This window comes from Schistocerca americana, chromosome 4 (genome assembly GCF_021461395.2).
Source record: "Schistocerca americana isolate TAMUIC-IGC-003095 chromosome 4, iqSchAmer2.1, whole genome shotgun sequence".
Classification (NCBI taxonomy): domain Eukaryota; kingdom Metazoa; phylum Arthropoda; class Insecta; order Orthoptera; family Acrididae; genus Schistocerca; species Schistocerca americana.
This window is the reverse complement of record NC_060122.1, coordinates 777246253-777267603: the sequence shown is the minus strand read 5'-3', so window position 1 is coordinate 777267603 and position 21351 is coordinate 777246253. Positions and strand designations below refer to the sequence as shown.

The 21351-nt window shown below is 43.1% G+C and overlaps 1 protein-coding gene and 1 pseudogene across 1 annotated transcript in view; both read left to right on the top strand.

Moving 5' to 3' along the window:
- The window catches only part of LOC124613795, a 185909-nt gene that overhangs the window by 14933 nt on the left and 149625 nt on the right, over nt 1–21351 (top strand). The window lies entirely within an intron of this gene.
- Nucleotides 10035–10152, top strand: LOC124614304 (annotated as a pseudogene).

The following is a 21351-nucleotide window of genomic DNA, read 5'->3' as shown; positions in this document are numbered from 1 at the left end:
TATGAAAGTAGCTAGGATGATGGCAGGTACTAGTAGATGGGAACAATGGCAGGAGGGTGTCCACAATGAGGAAATCAAAGAAAAACTGGGAATGAACTCTATAGATGTAGCAGTCGGGGCGAAAAGGCTTAGATGGTGGGGTCATGTTACACGCATGGGAGAAGCAAGGTTACCCAAGAGACTCAAGAGTTCAGCAGTAGAGGGTAGGAGGAGTCGGGGTAGAGCAAGGAGAAGATACCTGGATTCGGTTAAGAATGATTTTGAAGTAATAGGCTTAACATCAGAAGAGGCACCAATGTTAGAACTGAATAGTGGATCATGGAGGAATTTTATAAGGGGGACTATGCTCTAGACGGAACGCTGAAAGGCATAATCAGTCTTAAATGATGATGATGATGAAAGAAGTGTTACATTACTTATTGAAAGCCGCTAGTATCTTATGAATTAACTGTTCTATTGGTCTCCGCAGAAGAATTGCTGTACTGTGTTTGTCCAATGTGTCGTGCAACTGATACACTCTCAACTACAAAACTTATACTTTTCGTCAAATAGAGTATGTGTTTTATGGAATTACTTCATTAGGTACTGCCGATACACTAATTTAGTGGCAGTGAAATATGACGGGGCGCCTGCCATTTCGTTCTGAGGAACCTTCGGTTGTGCATCTCGATGTTGTGGCTATGTTTGGATGCACTGCCATCACTTTCTGTTCGCATGTATTAGAATTGTGGCGTATTCAGAGGCAATCTAAGTAACTCCTCAGTTTTTCCAACAGTCTCAGCCTTGCATTGATTGTTGTTCACGATTTTCCTTCCTGCTTCTGGAATGCCTTATGGAAACAGTCTGAACTCGAGGACCTTTCATCGTAAAATGGACTAGTTTATTTCTTCTGGGGTACAGCTTCACAGTCTTCATGAATAAACAGTCTTTCCTCCTATTTCACTCTTTATTTAATGAATAATTAACTTATACTTCCGAGTATCACATTCAGTGCGTGAATGCGTCGTTATTACCTCTAATTAACAAGATTCATTTTGTATTCGACGCTGACCTGTGCACATTTGTCAGCTTTCTTTGTATCCAAAGCCAAGTCGTCAAATGCATCGCCACAGAATGTAACTGTCAATGTTTGTTACCTTACAAATTGATGACGATAGAGTTCAAAAGTATCACAGCTTCAGCTGTATCGTATGAAGATTAGTAACGCCAAGTTCACCCAGCAAAGATAGAGTTACCTGCGAGGATAGCTGATGTAAGAAAGGCCACATTCATTGCGCCACTTTTCTGGTCATAATGGTTTTGATGTGACGCCTATCATAACAATTTAAGAAATAAAGACACACACACACACACACACACACACACACACAAACACACGCACAGCTTATTTAAATCTGCAGTAATAAAACCGAAATTCTGTAATATCTGCTTTGAGAACTATTCTGTCGCCAGGTGGTATATTCCTGTTGCCGGTTCTTCTGTTCGCCACACTTAAGAAATTATATGCAAAGTCAGACCGCTAACTGCGGCTTACAGATTTGGGTGAAACTGCGCATAGGAGCGTGCCATTGACAAAGTGATGGCCACATATTTCACCTTTCGGTCTGTGAGAAAAATAGACATATTTGTCAACCAATGATGAACGGAAGCACTTGCCCCTAACAATGCGGGTTACATCGTCTATTTACATCAGATGGTAGAGCAAAGTCTTGCGGTTCTTTTCTTCTTCTGTTTAACGAAATGTTCCTTCCAAACGCTTCTGAAATGCATAAAATTAAGTAAGAGTTATGAAACAATGCAGCACACGTTTTATGTGAAGTATAAATTCGCTTTCTTGTAATATACAAATATACAATGAACTAAATACTACACTGCTGGCCATTAAAATTACTACACCAAGAAGAAATGCAGATGATAAACGGGTATTCATTGGACAAATATATTATACTAGAACTGACATGTGATTACATTTGACGCAATTTGGGTGCATAGATCCTGAGAAGTCAGTACGCAGAACAACCACCTCTGGCCGTAATAACGGCCTTGATACGCCTGGGCATTGCGTAAAACAGAGCTTGGATGGCGTATACAGGTAGAGCTGCCCATGCAGCTTCAACACGATACCACAGTTCATCAAGACTAGTGACTGGCAAATTGTGACGAGCCAGTTGCTCGGCCACAATTGACCAGACGTTTTCAATTGGTGAGAGATCTGGAGAAAGTGCTGGCCAGGGCAGCAGTCGAACATTTTCTGTATCCAGAAAGGCCCGTGCAGGACCTGCAACATGCGGTCGTGAATTATCCTGCTGAAATGTAGGGTTTCTCAGGGATCGAATGAAGGGTAAGAGCCACTGGTCGTAACACATCTTAAATGTAATGTCCACTGTTCAAATTGCCGTCAATGCGAACAATAGGTGACGGAGATGTGTAACCAATGGCACCCCATACCATCACGCCGGGTGATACGCCAGTATGGCGATGACGAATACACGCTTCCAATGTGCGTTCACCGCGATGCCGCCAAACACGGATGCGACCATCATGATACTGTAAACAGAACCTGGATTCATCGGAAAAAGTGACGTTTTGCCATTGGTGCACCCAGGTTCGTCGTTGGGTACACCATCGCAGGCGCTCCTGTCTGTGATGCAGCGTCAAGGGTAACCGCAGCCATGGTTTCCGACCTGATTGTCCATGCTGCTGCAAACGTCGTCGAACTGTTCTTGCAGATGGTTGTTGTCTTGCAAACGTCCCCATCTGTTGACTCAGGGATCGAGACGTGGCTGTACGATCCATTACAGCCATGCGGATAAGATGCCTGTCATCTCGACTGCTAGTGATACGAGGCCGTTGGGATCCAGCACGGCGTTCCGTATAACCCTCCAGAACCCACCGATTCCATATTCTGCTAACGGTCATTGGATCTCGTCCAACGCGAGCAGTAATGTCGTGATACGATAAACCGCAATCGCGATAGGCTACAATCCGACCTTTATCAAAGTCGTAAACGTGATGGTACGCATTTCTGCTCCTTACACGAGGCATCACAACAACGTTTCACCAGGCAACGCCGGTCAACTGCTGTTTGTGTATGAGAAATCGGTTGGAAACTTTCCTCATGTTAGCACGATGTAGATGTCGCCACCGGCGCCAACCTTGTGTGAATGCTCTGATAAGCGAACCATTTGCTTATAACTGCATCTTCTTCCTGTCGGTTAAATTTCGCGTCTGTAGCACGTCATCTTCGTGGTGTAGCAGTTTTAATGGCCAGTAGTGTAGGTGCACCTGCCCTGTTCTCGCACGTCTCGCTGTGTTATGTCGTCGATAAAACGCAACATTTCGATCATCATGTAGACCAGCGGAAAAGTTCTCCCATCGGAGCACAGAAAAGGCGAATATGTTACCGGTTATTAAAAGACTCTGACTGCAAACTGGGGTACTAGATGGCTCTGGCTCACTCTATCTTTCTCAGTACCTTTAAAAATTTTCCAAAAAAATCTGGGATACAAGTATATTCGTGCTCTTTCTAACGTCCAACTCACCTCCCCCTCCCGCAGTCTCCTCTGACTGTAACTCTCTCACACCCATTTGCCCATCGCTGTTCAAAAGTCGCTCATACCCATCCACTCCCACTTGCCCATTCACAGTCACTCACTCATCCCAGCTCATTGTCTCATTATCTCTGTCTCTCTCTGTGTCACTGCCACTGTCTCCTGCCTACAGCCACAGTCTCGTTCGTTCTGTCCCAATACTCACTGTCATTGTCTGCCTCTTGCTCTCTCCTACTACTATTAACTCATTCCTTCTGACTGTTGCTATCTCTTCTCACTGTCACTATCTCTCTCTTTTTCGTTGTCTTTGTCATAGACTCCGTCTCATCATTGGCTACCACCCGCTTACACTTTTTCTACCTCTTTATTCCTCTCCCAGTGACACTCCTCCACTCTTGTCCTAGCACTGTTCTGTCACTGTTATCTATGCTCCACTGCCATTGTGTCCCTATCTTTCTCTCACACTGCGATCATCTCCTTCGCTCTTTCTATATCACAATCACTATTTTCCAGTATTTATTACTGTCGCATCTCTTTCACACCATCTCTGTCACCTTCTTTCGCAGCATAGGAAAGCGGGAATATACAGTGTGTTTATAAATGAATATCGGTGTTTTAACGCTTTATAATATTTATTATAGTAAACTTACAGTTATAAATGATACGCCAAATGAAAGAGCAACTCAAACAGTTTTACCAAGAACCTTATAAATGTTCAATGTGAGCGCCATTTGTCACACGGCACACATCAAGTCTACAGCCAAGTTCTTCCCAAACGTTGATAAGTGTGTCTTCAGTGATTGCATCAACAGCTGCTTCATACAGGTTTCTTAAATCAGGGAGGTCTGCTGGTAGCGGAGGCTCGTACACACGATCCTTGATGAAGCTCCAAAGGAAAAAATCGCATGGCCTTAGGCCGGGTGAACGTGGATGCCATGCAAAGCAAGCCCTGTCATTAGGCCCCTTGCGGCCTATCCAGTGTTTGGGAAGAACTCGGCTATATACTCGATGTGTGCCGTGTGACAAGTGGTGCTCACATTGAACATTTATAAGGTTCTTGGTAAAACTGTGAGTTACTCTTTCATTTGACATATCATTTTTAACTGTAAGTTTAATGTAATAAATATTATAAAGCGTTAAAACCCCGATATTCATTTATAAACACCCTGTATTTTCATGCCAAAATTTTTGAACGTACAATGAGGCAACTGGTACTCCCCTTTCCGGTCAGAGTCCTTAAACACGAGCATATTCGCCTTTTTTGTGCTCCGATAGGAGCATCTTTCTGGAGCTGAATAAAATTTTGATATTTTACTTACGTGAATTTGAAATAGCGCTAAAATTTAAAATTTTCGTTTTCAGACCGGCTTTTATCTGCTCAAAAATTTTGCTTGCACTTCATGACTAAAACAAAATGGGAATCTCAGAGACCTTCTGGTGATAAACTACTTTTCCGCTTCACACTGGATTTTACTTGCGTATTTTACGTGTACGAGTGGGGTAACTTTGCCATGCAAAGACGTCTTGGAATCCGAGGCTCGGTTGTGGTACTCAAAAACCATGTGTTTACGGTGTTTCTCGATACGGGATAAATATTTTTGAAAAGGGGAAGATCTGACCGCTAAATAAATATCTTGAGAATATACCGTTAAAATTAGAGCAATTTTCTGCGATTACTTATTGTTTAGATTTCGCCTCACACGGTTTTACGTGAGTATTTTACGTTAACAAATAGGGTGGTTCTGAACCTCTGTCTCAGAAACATTTATTTAATTATTTGCTTATTTAGCCTGACCAGATAAGGGCCTTAAGGCCCGCTCTTACATCTGACCAGGAACAACACATACAGATATATTGCCAAAACATTCCTGAAAATGATAAAAATCTCAGAGATGATAATAAGCATAGTAATAATAATAATAATAATCATAATAGTTGACAATAATGAAAGTAAGGATAAATGGCAATAATAACAGTAATAATAAAACAAAGTGCATTAAAAATAGTATAGACTGGTTTAGAGCAACTTAAATCATGTTCAGTATTGTCAGAAAAACAAAAGGCTGAAGAACAAGAAAATTGGAATAACAGTAATAGTGGCTGTTAGGAGAGGATTTGATTTAAGTAAACAACTCTGTAAGTGAAGAGAAGGGAAAGGTTGTAGTGGGAGGGGGGATTGAAGAGTGTGGGATGCAGACCAGTATGTGGGACAGATAGCTATTGCGAGAGAGGGTGAACCATTAGCTGCTTTTTGAAGCCTGGAAGTGATTTAATTTCTCTGATATTTTGAGGAAGATTGTTCCAAAGTCGGGTTCCGGATACAGAAAATTATTTGGAAAACATGACGGTCTTGTGTGGCGGTACTGAGAGCATCTTACTTAGTTGAGAACGAGTATTTCTGCTGTGCTGTTCAGATAGTAATGTAATGGCTGAAGATGAGTAAGAGGGGTCTGATGATTGAGAAGACGATGGAGTAAACGTTTATCAGGCATAGTCACGATAATTGTTCCTAGGCTGGAGTGATACGGTCGTAATAACGAACGTCACACATATATCGTACGCAAGCATTCATCGCCGGTACAAGTCTGCGAGAGTTTTCGTACGAAAGTCCTTGAAGAATAGCACCGCCATAGTCGAGAATAGGGAGTGTTAGAGATTCTACGAGCTTCTTCGTAAGTCCGAATGGAAATACTTTTTCGTATTTCTGCAGACAATGAAGGGGTGCAGAAACTTTCTTGCAGGCTGCAGTAGTGTGTGCAGTCCAGTCTAAGTGGTGGTCCAGGATTATCCCCAAGTTCTTTTCAGAAGGAGAAAAGGTTATTTTGGTGCCATTTAAAATTAAGCATGGAAGAGATTCTCTGTGCTGTGCTGTAATAAGTACTTTGTGGGCGACTAAGATTGCTTGCGTTTTGGAAGGGCTTAGTTTCAGACCTAAGTTCTGCGACCAATCTGATAAAGCAAGTAAATCAGCATTTACATGATAGATGGCTGTGTGCACTGAGATATAACTGAAGGTCATCAGCGTATAGGTGGTATCTGTAGTGGGAGAAAAGTAATGGGCCCAATACTGATCCTTGTGGGATCCCTGATACAACATCCATCCACACCACCCATTACACACTGCTGGCGGGACGTAAGGTATGAGTGGAACCGCTGCACAGCACGTAAAGAAATATTTTGACGTGTCATTTTAGCAATCAGAATGTCAGACTCAACAGTGTCGAAAGCTTTGCTGAAGTCCAGGAAGCACATAATAGAAGCCTGCTGTTTGTCCATGGCATGTATTAATTCGTCAGTAACTTTTATAAGAGCAGGCGTTGTGCTGCGATTTTGCTGGAAACCAGACTGGTATTCATCAAAGAGGTTATTGAGTGTTAAATAATTGGTAACCTGTTCGTGGACTGTGTATTCTAACGCCTTACACAGTGCCGGTAGAATGCAAATGGGCCTGTAATAGGAAGGTTGTTTGCCAGATTCCTTCTTTGGTAATGGTTTCTTGAGCCCCTTCCCCCCACGCTGTAGGAAGAATGCTGGACGTCAGAGAGCGGTTAAAGATGTCAGTTATTTTGGGCAGTTCGCCCGGGTTCCCGGGTTCGATTCCCCGCGGGGTCAGGAATTTTCTCTGCCTCGTGATGGCTGGGTGTTGTGTGATGTCCTTAGGTTAGTTAGGTTTAAGTAGTTCTAAGTTCTAGGGGACTGATGACCATAGATGTTAAGTCCCATAGTGCTCAGAGCCATTTATTTTGGGCAGTTATGAGTCGACAAGAAAATTGATCATTTGCACCGTTGTATTATCATGTCCTGCGGCTGCCGAATGAATAAAGAGATCAAGAAAACTTCCAAATTTATACGAGATCGGGATCTTAAGAAAATATCGTAAAAAAATTCAGCCATCTTGGAACCCGCGGTTCGGTTCTGGTATCGAAAACCCACGTTGTCCGTCAACTAAATAGTGCCTCGACAAGCCTCTTATGGCGCACCGTATGCTACATCTAATCGGTTACTAACCTCAAGACATCACACACATCCATGCCCGAGACAGGATTCGAACCTGCGACCGTAGCGGTTGCTCGGCTCCAGACTGCAGCGCCTAGAACCGCACGGCCACTCCGGCCAGCAAGTAGTATTCAAACTTTGACTCTGTACTGTAGGGTAGTTGTAGCAAGACGTTCCTTCTGCTGGGTATACAGGTGATCCGTAGCCAATGAGCTATCCAAAACACTGCTCTTCTATCACAAATAGAACCCGAGGCATGAGCCCGGGAAAAAAGTGGTTTTGGTACACATTAGGCTGCGCAAGCTACTTCATGCTGTCGCATGCGTACAGATAAAATAGCGATCGACAGACGGAACAGAACGCTGTTTTCCGGAAATTAGGATAGAAGGTAGCCCCATGTAACTCTTTTGCAACATTGCGTATTGTCTACATGTATAACAAGTTAGTGCGAAAATACAATGTTACAGGAGCATTTTCTCCGTTTTCTATCTTTGCTGACACAATACTGTTCCCACTTTTAAAAGGGAAAGAAGGAAGTGAAAAGGAGTAGTGGAACGTTTGCCGGCCATGAATCAAGCTACTCTTTAGTAGCCTAATATGCAAGAAACTATCAGCCTCGACTGCGGTAATGAAACCAACCTTTACCTAGGTTTCAGTCCAAATAATTGAGCTTTCTTCAGAAGATATACCTGAATCTATAATTTGTCTAATTGGGCATGGTCTAAAATAAACCTAAAGCAGCCTGACTAGGCGTAGTCACGTTTTAAAAATGCGGTACATAAGTACTAAGTCAACACCAAGGCTTCACTTAAGCTCTGGCGTGCGCCTCGTCTCCGTGGAGGCCGTGCGGTGGGCCTCGGGAGCTCACGTGAAACTAAGTAGGTCTAGATAAGGCGCTGCAAATCGACATGGCGGGGAACATTGCGCCTGTCTAACCCAGACCATGACAGTCAAAGGTAAAAGACCAACGCAGTTATATCTTAAAAGAAATACGAGGGCAGCTCAATAAGTAATGCAACACATTTTTTTTCTCGGCCAATTTTGGTTGAAAAAACCGGAAATTTCTTGTGGAATATTTTCAAACATTCCCGCTTCGTCTCGTATAGTTTCATTGACTTCCGACAGGTGGCAGCGCTGTACGGAGCTGTTAAAATGGCGTCTGTAACGGATGTGCGTTGCAAACAACGGGCAGTGATCGAGTTTCTTTTGGCGGAAAACCAGGGCATCTCAGATATTCATAGGCGCTTGCAGAATGTCTACGGTGATCTGGCAGTGGACAAAAGCACGGTGAGTCGTGGGGCAAAGCGCGTGTCATCATCGCCACAAGGTCAAGCAAGACTGTCTGATCTCCCGCGTGCGGGCCGGCCGTGCACAGCTGTGACTCCTGCAATGGCGGAGCGTGCGAACACACTCGTTCGAGATGATCGACGGATCACCATCAAACAACTCAGTGCTCAACTTGACATCTCTGTTGGTAGTGCTGTCACAATTGTTCACCAGTTGGGATATTCAAAGGTTTGTTCCCGCTGGGTCCCTCGTTGCCTGACCGAACACCATAAAGAGCAAAGGAGAACCATCTGTGCGGAATTGCTTGCTCGTCATGTGGCTGAGGGTGACAATTTCTTGTCAAAGATTGTTACAGGCGATGAAACATGGGTTCATCACTTCGAACCTGAAACAAAACGTCAATCAATGGAGCGGCGCCACACCCACTCCCCTAGCAAGAAAAAGTTTAAAGCCATACCCTCAGCCGGTAAAGTCATGGTTACAGTCTTCTGGGACGCTGAAGGGGTTATTCTGTTCGATGTCCTTCCCCATGGTCAAACGACCAACTCTGAAGTGTATTGTGCTACTCTTCAGAAATTGAAGAAACGACTTCAGCGTGTTCGTAGGCACAAAAATCTGAACGAACTTCTCCTTCTTCATGACAACGCAAGACCTCACACAAGTCTTCGCACCCGAGAGGAGCTCACAAAACTTCAGTGGACTGTTCTTCCTGATGCACCCTACAGCCCCGATCTCGCACCGTCGGATTTCCATATGTTTGGCCCAATGAAGGACGCAATCCGTGGGAGGTACTACGCGGATGATGAAGAAGTTATTGATGCAGTACGGCGTTGGCTCCGACATCGACCAGTGGAATGGTACCGTGCAGGCATACAGGCACTCATTTCAAGGTGGCGTAAGGCCGTAGCATTGAATGGAGATTACGTTGAAAAATAGTGTTGTGTAGCTAAAAGATTGGGGAATAACCTGGTGTATTTCAATGCTGAATAAAACAACCCCTGTTTCAGAAAAAAATGTGTTGTATTACTTATTGAACTGCCCTCGTAACTGAAAATCTTAAACATAAAGCCTCTGCACCAGGTTATGACTAAAATGTAACAAACTATGCATGGATTTATATAAGTTCGAACGCACATGTAAAAAATATGGTAATTGCGTGAACGAACCTTCAACGCCCTATCATTGCCCTTATACTCCATCGGCAACGGCCTTGCTGCAGTGGATACACCGGTTCCCGTGAGATCACCGAAGTTAAGCGCTGTCGGGCGTGGTCGGCACTTGGATGGGTGACCATCCGGGCAGCCATGCGCTGTTTCCATTTTTCGGGGTGCAGTCAGCCTCGTGGTGCCAATTGAGGAGCTACTCGACCGAACAGTGGCGGCTTCGGTCAAGAATACCATCATAACGACTGGGAGAGCGGTGTGCTGACCCCACGCCCCTCCTATCCGCATCCTCCTCTGAGGATGACACGGCGGTCGGATGGTCCCGATGGGCCTCTTGTGGCCTGTAGACGGAGTGGTTTTATACTCTATCGACCGACAGAGGTCAGTTTCACTATGAGCTACAAAAGAGAATAATCGCCTCTCATATTAAAGGCTATTGTTAAATAGATATGATAAAATGTGCTTGACCCGAAAATACACATAGGAGAGTTTTATGGACATTTGACATGGGAAAACGGCATGTTCTTCACAGGGATAGAATTAATAAGAAATAAAAGATAGCTACTAATATTCCCATGTGCATGCCATAAATGGACAAAGATGAAATCGTCTCTGGATTGCAACTACAAATAAATGTAAAGGGAATTGAATCCCAAAAGGTCGAGACGGACCAGCTAAACTTCATTTTGTCACCTGAGGCTCCATTTCACCGCCTGTGCGCTGGTAACCACTTATATGAATATGACTATTGTCTGTGGGATAGATGCGGGCATTACCATATTTTTTACATGTAAAACATAATTTTACCTATGCTGGTTATTTGCTATTACATGGCGATGAAGTGGTGTTGTTCGTTCACTCACGCGTTATTTTTAGTAATAAGATAAAAAATTAATCTCGAAAATATTCTTCATTCAGTGCGTGTCAGCAATAAGAAATATATCTACATCAACTGATAAAAATACCTACTCGACTATCTGTGTACAGGTTAACCGAGATTATTGCATTATGGCGTTTACATACTACATATCAGCGCACACTCCGCTGCAGAGTGAAAATCTCATTCTGGATACAGTTTCGTTGTTTTATGTCCTATGTCATCTTTCATCTATGACGATGGGTGCGTTATGCAGCATTCGTTGTGAAAGGGCCGATGTATTCTAATACTGTAAGTCGGGGAAGTGTGTTCGAACTTATATAAATCCATGCATAGTTTGTTACATTTTAGTTATAACCTGGTGCAGAGGCTTTATGTTTAAAAAATGGTTCAAATGGCTCTGAGCACTACGGGACTTAACATCTGAGGTCATCAGTCCCCTAGAACTTAGAACTACTTAAACCTAACCAACCTAAGGACATTACACACATCTATGCCCGAGGCAGGAATCGAACCTGCGAGAGTGCAGAGTGCAGCGCATAGAACCGCTCGGCCACACCGGCCGGCTTTTTTGTTTAAAAATTTCAACCTTTCTATAAGTTATTTGTTTTAAGATATAACTGCGTTGGTCTTTTATCTTTGACAGTCATGGTCTCAGACATGCGCAATGTTCCCCGCCATGTCGATTTGGAGCACATTATCTGGTCCTACTTAGTTTCACGTGAGCTCCCGAGACCCACCGCACGGCTTCCATGGAGACGAGGCGCACGCCAGAGCTTAAGTTAAGCCATGGTGTTGACTTAGTACTTATGTACTGCAATTTTAAAATGTGACTACGCCTATTCAGGCTGCTTTAGTTTTATTTCTAGACCATGCCCACTTAGACAAATTAAAGATTCTGGTATATCTTCTCAAGAAGACTCAATTATTTGGGCTGAAACCTAGGTAAAGGTTGGTTTCATTACCACAATCGAGGCTGATAGTTCCTTATATATTAGATTATCACGATTGCTGACTGTGCTTCAATGTTGAAAGTACAATAATACTCTTTAGTAATTTACAACACATGTGAGGCTGAGCCCTCGACAGAGTATCACGTCTTTCACCAAGTGCTGTCATTTAACATGACGTTTACATTTCACCTAACACAAGCGTCTTGCCGGATACTTGGAAAGTGAGGTATCTTGCGCTGCGCTTTCCAGCTGTCTGCGAGTAGCCCTCCAGCCGCTCTGTACTCTACGTCCGTAGCGGCCTGGCGTTGCAGCCACTTCCTCCCAGGCAGGATGGGACTGGGTGCGGCCTTTCCTGGAGATAACCCAAAATATTAGTGCAAACATAGGAGATTAGATCACACAGGACGACCCGGGGAAGTGGAACTTCCGTGATGCAGCGTCTGCATCACATAAATGGTCTATAGTCAACAGTACACAGAAGAATGGGAAAGAAAATCGAAGATCTCCTACATAACGATGAGTTTGGCTTGAAAAGCCAGCGGAGAGGCAGTTCTGACGTTATGGTTGATGGATGGAAGCAACACTGAAGTAAAATCAAGACACGTTCATTGGATTTTTGGACCGGAAAAAGCGTTCGACAATGCTAAGTGGTGCAATATGTTAGGTATTATGAGAAAAGAGGGATAATCTACAGGGGAAGACGGGTAATATACGATGTGTACAAGAGCCAAGAGGGAACAAGAACGAAGTGCTCGGAATAGAAAAGGTGTAAGACAGGATCGTAGTCTTTCGCTCCTACTGTTCAAGCTACACATCGAAGAAGCCATGATGGAAATAAAAGAAAGGTTCAAGAGTGGGATTAAAATTCTGGGTGAAAGGATATCAATGCTAAAAGTCGCTGATGTCATTTCTATCCCCGATAGAAGTAAATTGAATTACAGTATCTGTTGAATGGGATTAACAGTCTAACGAGTATAGAATACGGTTTGAGAGTAAATCGAAGATAGACAAAACTAATGAGAAGGAGCAGAATGAGAACATCGAGAAACTTAGCATCAGAATTGGTGATCCCGAAATGTGAGAATTCTGCTACCTAGGCAGCAAAATAACCTATGACGGACGGAGCAAGGAGGACATAAAATGGAAAGTAGCTGGGGCAAAAGGGACATTTCTGGCAATGAGAAGTCTAGGAGTATCAAACACAGGTCTTAATTCTTAGGAAGAAATTTCTGAGGGTGTACGCTTGGAGCACAAAATTGTATGGTAATGAGACATGGACTGTGGGAAAACCGGAATAAAGGGAATCGAAGGATTTGAGATGTTGTGCTACAGAAGATAGGTGGACTGATGAGCTAAGAAATGACGAGGCTCTTCGCAGTATCGGGGAGGAAATGAATAATGACAAGAAGAAGGGACCGGATGTTAGGACATGGTACTAGAGAGACGTAGAGGGTGAAAACTGTACAAGAAGACAGAGACTGGAATATTGCCAGGACATAATTGAGGACGTAGTTTGCAACTGGTTGATATGAAGAGGTTGCCACATAAGAGGAATTTGTGACGGGCCGCATCAAGCCACTCAGAAGACTGGAGACTCAGAAAAAAAGAGCCAACTATACTACCTGTGGTGCACTTTTATAAAGCACTGATTTGTGATATTCTATTACATCTTGATGGCATTTCCGCTTGATCTATTACAAATATTTTTCATATGACTTTCTCGAACGTAGGGAATACATCAAATGCATCCTGGCAATAGCAAGAAAAACGTTTCTTAAAAAGGGGATTTGTTAACATTTAATATAAATTTCAGTGTTGGGAAGTCCTTTGTGAAAGTATTTGTCTGGAGTGTAGCCGTGTACGGTAGTGAAACTTGGGCGAAGGACAATTCAGACAAGAGAAAGAACAGTGGTGCTGAAGCAGAATTCTGAGGATTGGATGGGTACTTCGAGCAACAAGTTCAAAGGTATTGAATGAAAGTGGAAAAAAATTACGCCACAACTTGACTAATGGAATGGATCAGTTGATACAACACATCGTGAGGCATCAAGCAATTGTCAGTTTGGTAATTCAAGGAAACGTGTGTGTGTATGGGAGAGATGGACGAGGGGGTTAAGAATTGTAAAGGGGGAGCAAGGCTTGAATACAGTAAGCAGGATCCGCCTGTGGTAGTTATACAGAGATGAAGCAGCTTAAATAGGATAGACTACCATGGAGGGCTTCATGTGACCAGTCTTCGAACTGAACTACAATAACAACACGAATGTCCACCGGCAATATTTTGTCATTCCTTTCTAAACACATTTAAAGGACGTTTCTGTACTAAATTGATTTGTATATTTGTTATTTTAGTTCTATTTGGACTTCCTTCTGTGATAAACAGAAATTCTATCTCAAAACAATTTCATCGACCTCCATGTTCACTTCAGTGTGTGGTTCTACGGTCCTAAGCTCCCTTCGCCTTTTCATCGATCGGTCCATGCGTTGTAACCAGGAAATTGAAACTTCCTGGCTGGTTAAAACTGTGTGCCGGACCGAGACTCGAACTCGGGACCTTTGCCTTTCGCGGGCAAGCGCTCTACCGACTGAGCTACCCAAGCACGACTCACGACCCGTCCTCACAGCTTTAATTCCGCCAGTACCTCGTCACCTATCTTCCAAACTTTACAGAAGCTCTCCTGCGAACCATGCAGTTTGGAAGGTAGGAGACGAGGTACTGGCGGAATTAAAGCTGTGAGGACGGGTCGTGAGTTGTGCTTGGGTAGCTCAGTCGGTAGAGCGCTTGCCCGTGAAAGGCAAAGGTCCCGAGCTCGAGTCTCGGTCTGGCACACAGTTTTAATCTGACAGGAAGTTTCATATCAGTGCACACTCCGCTGCAGAGTGAAAATCTCATTCTGGAAACCTCCCCCAGGCTGTGGCTAAGACATGTCTCCGCAATATCCATTCTTTCAGGAGTGCTAGTTCCGCAAGCTTCTGTAAAGTTTGGAAGGTAGGAGACGAGATACTGGCAGAAGTAAAGCTGTGAGTACCGGGCGTGAGTCGTGCTTCGGTAGCTCAGATGGTAGAGCACTTGCCCGCGAAAGGCAAAGGTCCCGAGTCCGAGTCTCGGTCCGGCACACAGTTTTAACCTGCCAGGAAGTTTCATATCAGCGCACACTCCGCTGTAGAGTGAAAATTTCATTCTAGAACCAGGAAATTGCTGTTTCTCCTTGGAGTTGTTCTCACTTTGTTTACATAAATATCCGTCCTATCACTTGTGACGTAATCGGGAATCTTTTTGTAGGACGTTCCTGTGTTAACATTAACTCCCAACGAAAAGTATTGCGATTGAGAACAGCAGATACGAATCTTCGGGTGTCTTGTTCGAGGTTTTTCCTAATTTTCTTGAATCACTTAAGTCGAACGCCGAATTGCTCCTTCAGAGAGCGCTTGACTGATGCCTTCGGTTGCAGACCTGAGACAGTCTCCAGTGTCAAACCATCAATATCCGAACTTGCTCAGTTCGTCTGTGAAGAATTTTGCCAACATTTATGGGAGTCTGTTCGTCAAAATTTTTGTTATTTTCGATGTGTGAATCCTGCTGTTGTGCACCAAGTGGATTATAAGGATCTCTTCTCCTGGATTACATTTTTGGAATACATTTTTGTAATTCGTGAGTATTGCTCTGAGAGCGTTATGTTTTAACGTATATTGTGTATGGTCCCACAATTAGTCTGAAACTGGCCAGCCTTCTCTCTATATCATCTGACTTAGAAAATTTTAAATTGCACCCTAGATATTTAAGCTGTCTCACTGGTTCAATTATTTGTCCATCTACAGCAATTTTGGCTGTTATGAGTTTCAATCGTTTAAATGCCATAATTTTAGTTTCATCTGTTGCTAGTCTCATTACGGTACTTATTTAGCAGCAGTTTGGCTCCACTTATCTGCTCTGCTGCAATTTGAACCTTTTATTCAGATTTAAAATTATAAGCTGATCCTCAACAAATAGCAGCGTCACAAAATTAAAATGTGTCGTTTAATATAATCAACCAAGTATGTACGATATGGTCAACAGAAACATTGAAAAGGGTTCGAGACAATGGGCAACCTTGTCTACCAGCTTAATCAATGCCGGCAGATTCTGCGCCATTCTCTACAGTACGGATCCTTCCTTATGTTACTATTTTTTTATAATCACTCAATGGCCATTATTAGTTGTGCTGAACTCCCATTACGTTTAAAGATTCCGATAGCATTATGCGTTTCATCTTTTCAAACTCATTTTTACCATCGATAAAATAAATTGGTAATCTAAATTCTGTTCTTTTTTCAGGTACTTGTGCCAAAGAGAAAATACACTACTGGCCATTAAAATTGCTACACCAAGAAGAAATGCAGATGATAAACGGGTATTCATTGGACAAATATATTATACTAGAACTGACATGTGATTACATTTTCACGAAATTTGGGTGCATGGATCCTGAAAAATCAGTACCCAGAACAACCACCTCTGGCCGTAATAACGGCCTTGATACTCCTGGACATTGAGTCAAACAGAGCTTGGATGGCGTGTACAGGTACAGCTGCCCATGCAGCTTCAACACGATACCACAGTTCATCAAGAGTAGTGACTTGCATATTGTGACGAGCCAGTTGCTCGGCCACCATTGACCAGACGTTTCGAATGGGTGAGAGATCTGGAGAATGTACTGGCCAGGGCAGCAGTCGAACATTTTCTGTATCCAGAAAGGCCCGTACAGGACCTACAACACGCGGTCGTGCATTATCCTGCTGAAATGTAGGGTTTCGCAGGGATCGAATGAAGGGTAGAGCCACGGGTCGTAACACATCTGAAATGTAACTTCCACTGTTCAAAGTGCCGTCAATGTGAACAAGAGCTGTCCGAGACGTGTAACCAATAGCACCCCATACCATCACGCCGGGTGATACGCCAGTATGGCGATGACGAATACACGCTTCCAATGTGCATTCACCACGATGTCGCCAAACACGGATGCGACCATCATGATGCTGTAAATAGAACCTGGATTCGTCCGAAAAAAATGACGTTTTGCCATTCGTGCACCCAGGTTCGTCGTTGAGTATACCATCGCAGGCGCTCCTGTCTGTGATGCAGCGTCAAGGGTAACCGTAGCCATGGTCTCCGAGCTGATAGTCCAAGCTGCTGCAAACGTCGTCGAACTGTTCGTGCAGATGGTTGTTGTCTTGCAAACGTCCCCATCCGTTGACTCGGGGATCGAGACGTGGCTGCACGATCCGTTGTAGCCATGCGGATAAGATGCCTGTCATCTCGACTGCTAGTGATACGAGGCCGTTGGGATCCAGCACGGCGTTCCGTATTACCATCCTGATCCCACCGATTCCATATTCTGCTAACAGTCATTGGATCTCGAGCAACACCAGAAGCAATGTCGCGATAGGCTACAATCCGACCTTTATCAAGGTCGGAAACGTGATGGTACGCATTTCTCCTCCTTACACGAGGCATCACAACAACGTGTCACCAGGCAACGCCGGTCAACTGCTGTTTGTGTATGGGAAATCGGTTGGAAACTTTCCTCATGTGAGCAAGTTGTAGGTGTCGCCACTGGCGGCAACCTTGTGTGAATGCTCTGAAAAGCTAATCATTTGCATATCACAGCATCTTCTTCCTGTCGGTTAAATTTCGCGTCTGTAGCACGTCAACTTCGTGGTGTAGCAATTTTAATGGCCAGTAGTGTATAAGTAGAACATGATCAACCTTTCCTAAAACTAATGTCCAGCGTACGTACTACTTTATTGGTGTTATCTCTTATTTATAATTTTTAACGTACGTACAGTTTGTAACGGGAATTTAGCAGATTTATTCCTCGGTAGTTTGCACATCGTCATTTATGGCCTTCCTTCTAAAGAGGGCATACCAAATGTACATTCCATTCGTCTGGAACATGTCTGCTCAGCCAGCGAAGATTCATAAAATTTAAAAGTGTACACATCAGTTGATCAGGCTCGTATTGAATCAGCTCTATCTTCATATATATTATCAGTGCTCAACATTTTTGTTTTGTTTCTTGAACAATCTTCTGCAGTTCTTCTCTTCAGTCGTTGGCATTCGTATTTATTTCTGGTTCTTCATCTTTATCAGTCCATTTACATCTAAGTGCTTTAACCATTTTTTTAGATATTATATTTAGTTATAAAGTAGGTCGTGCATGTTTATTCACATGCTTCGTAATTTTGTATGCTTTGTTCTGCCTTCCAGGAGCGTCATGTTCTATTTGACTCTCATATAGATCCCAACTTTCCCACGTAATTTTATGTATTTCTTGCTACACTAAAACCAGTTTTACATAATCCTCTCTCCAATTCATGTTGTTAGGTAATGACTCGGTTCACGTATTTTCTCCATACAGGAGCGTCATGTTCTATTTGACTCTCATTTAGATCCCAACTTTCCCATGTAATTTTATGTATTTGTTGCTACACTAAAACCAAATTTACATAAACCTCTCTCCAATTCATGTTGTTAGGTAATGACACGGTTCACGGTTTTTCTCCATACAATTAGGTACACAATTTAAATATGTGTTTTAGTTGGCTGAGTGGCGTACAAACGCTGGAGGCCAAATATAAAAGAAATCTTCCCCGTTATCTATTTCCTCGTCTTTACATGGCTGCTGACGCAATTCGCACGCAATAGCTGACGATATTTCTTGCTGGACTGCCGGAAGTACTGAGCGCAATGATCGTGTTTATTGACAAATCCGGTTGGGAAGAGAGGCTATCTACAGTTGCGGTTCTAACTAGCTTTCACCAGAAGGCACTTTGTGTTGCGGCAGTTCTTTATCTTTTATCGATTGACTGTCCATATACCATTTTAAACTGTAGAGGATTCAATATGCTCTGAGACCAGAAGGCAGACGCTTTATGTAATGTAAATCACCCTGCCAGCAGGCTGCAATTTAAATCTGTCATGAGGATCAGTCAAGGTACAGGGAAGTGCGTTGAAGTTCTCTGCGGTACTGAACATTTGATGAGATATAGACATAAAAAGTAAAGTTTTACAGACAAATATACGTATAAGAAAGGTAACTGCGAAGAAATCGTGGGTACTTCAACTGTTGGACGAAATAAATAAACATGAAAATTCTCAGGAAAAGAAAGCAATTACGACTGACAGAGGTCAACTGGAATTGCGGAGAAACTAAAGTAATATGGATGCAGCAAAAATGTGAAGAAACGAAAAGGACATCATCATCTGAAGGCAGATACAAATCAAATACGTCAACACAAAGAGTTCCAAGATATGATAGTGTTAAACGCAGAAGAGAGCTGGTTGGTGGAACGGCTGCGTTAAGGGTCCAAACGAGAAATGGGAAGAAACTGTCGGCTGACATGATAAGAGACGGAATGGTTGTCCGTTTGGAATAAAGAGTGGACACAGTATTAGGATTATTCAGTTTATTGTGTAGATCTATGATATTGGAGACATTCCATCATATTTTCGGAAGAAAATCATCCACACAATCCTACAGACTACTACAGCAGATACGAGGGTTGGAACATAAATAGTGGCAACTATTTATTTACAACTCGAACAAAATAGATACGTTTTCAAAATTTTACTGACCTTCAAAGTAGTCACCACCCTTGTGTATAACCCGTTGCCAGCGATGTGGAAGTCGTGGGATACTCTTAGCAGTGCCAGTTGTGTTGACAGTTCGAGCGGCGCGGGCTATTGCCCGACGAATTTATAGCAGTTCTGAAGCGAATGCCGTAAAGTGTTTCCTTCAGTTTAGAAATCGTGGTGAACTCACGAGGGCTTAAGTCAGGGGAGTGCAGCAGGTGGTATAGCACTTAGCAGCCCCATCAGCCAAACACATCAGTAACAGCTTGCACTGCACATGCTTGAGCATTGTCCTGCAAAATGATGGTCAGGTCCTGCAGAAAGTGTCATCACTTCTGTCTCTATGCTGTTTATTTTTGGAGCACAACCTACGACCAGCTTAGAGACAGAAGTGATGACGCTTTCTGCAGGACCTGATCATCATTTTTCTGGACAATGCTCAAGCACGTGCAGTGCAAGCTGTTACTGATTTGTTTGACTGATGGGACTGCTAAGCGCTATACCACCTGCTACAGTCCCCTGAATTAAGCCCTCGTGATTTCAGCTCGATTTCTAAACTGACGGAAACACTTCACGACATTCGCTTCAGAACTGTTCCAAGTTAGTCGGGCAATAGACCGCGCCGCTCGAACTGTCAACACAACTGGTACAGTTAAGAGTAACTTACGACTTCCACATCTCTGGGAACGGGCTATACACAATGCTGGTGACTACTTTGAAGGTCAGTAAAACTTTGGAACACGTATCTATTTTGTACGAGCTGTAAATAAATAGTTGCCACTATTAAAGTTCCAACCCTCGTAAATGTGAGAACTGCTACCGTACACTCAGCAGGTCCTGCATACAACTTGATGGCGAGAGCAATACACCAAAGAAAACATAGGAAAGAAAATTGAAGATCTGTTAGATAACGATCAGTCTGCCTTTAAGAAAAGTAAAAGCGCCAGAGTTACACTTTATAATGGACGCAAGACGTAACAAAAATCAAGACACTCTCGTAGGATTTACCGACCTATAAGATGCATACGGCAGTGTGCACTCGTGTAAGATGTTTCAAATATTAGAATAAAAGAGATCTCGTATTAAAAAGATACTGAGGCATTTCCCCATTACTGCGGAAGCTGTGAGCGAAATAGAAGACAGGTACAGAAGTGGGACTAAAACTCATAGTGAAGAGATATCGGTCCGCTCACTACAGTACACATGCCAGTACGTTTCAAAAACCCGCACGCTAAACTGCGATTTTTCAGGGAATAATGTCTGGGGTTCTATTGAGCTCAGAGATAATGGTACAAGTGTTTTGGATATCCATTGGCCTAGCGACCATATGATACCTATCGGAAGAACGTACATACTGTAGTTATCCCACAGTACTGTATCAAAATTTAAACATCACAGCCCAGGCAAATTGACTAAATCTGTTGGTTCTTTTGTATTAGGTATGGTCTAGGGTGAACCCCAGGCGGCTTAAAATCCCTCATTTGCTCATGGGCGGTTTCTGAGAAAACGTCAGAAACCATAATTTTTGGGTACGAAAGGTACACATTGTGGAGATGGCCAAATTTGTAATTTCCATTCATTACAGGTCCTTAAAATTTTTATAATACGTTCTGAAGGTGATATTCTCGGGGAACTTCGAAACTTTTTTTGAATGTCAATATCCATTACCGAGATAAAGAGGTTCAAACTTACAACATTTATGCACGTAAAATATGCACGTAATATCTGGTCTGATGTTTAAGTGTAGTTTTAACTGACTTAGGGAACACTTGACAAGTGTTCTGGGGTCACCGCAAGGATTCTGAGGTCACAAAATTATGTTTTTGGTCGCCATTATTTCACCAATGAAACTTACTGACACGCTGCCTCTGTATAATTGGCACTTCACGCCTACACAGGCTTTCTTATGCTG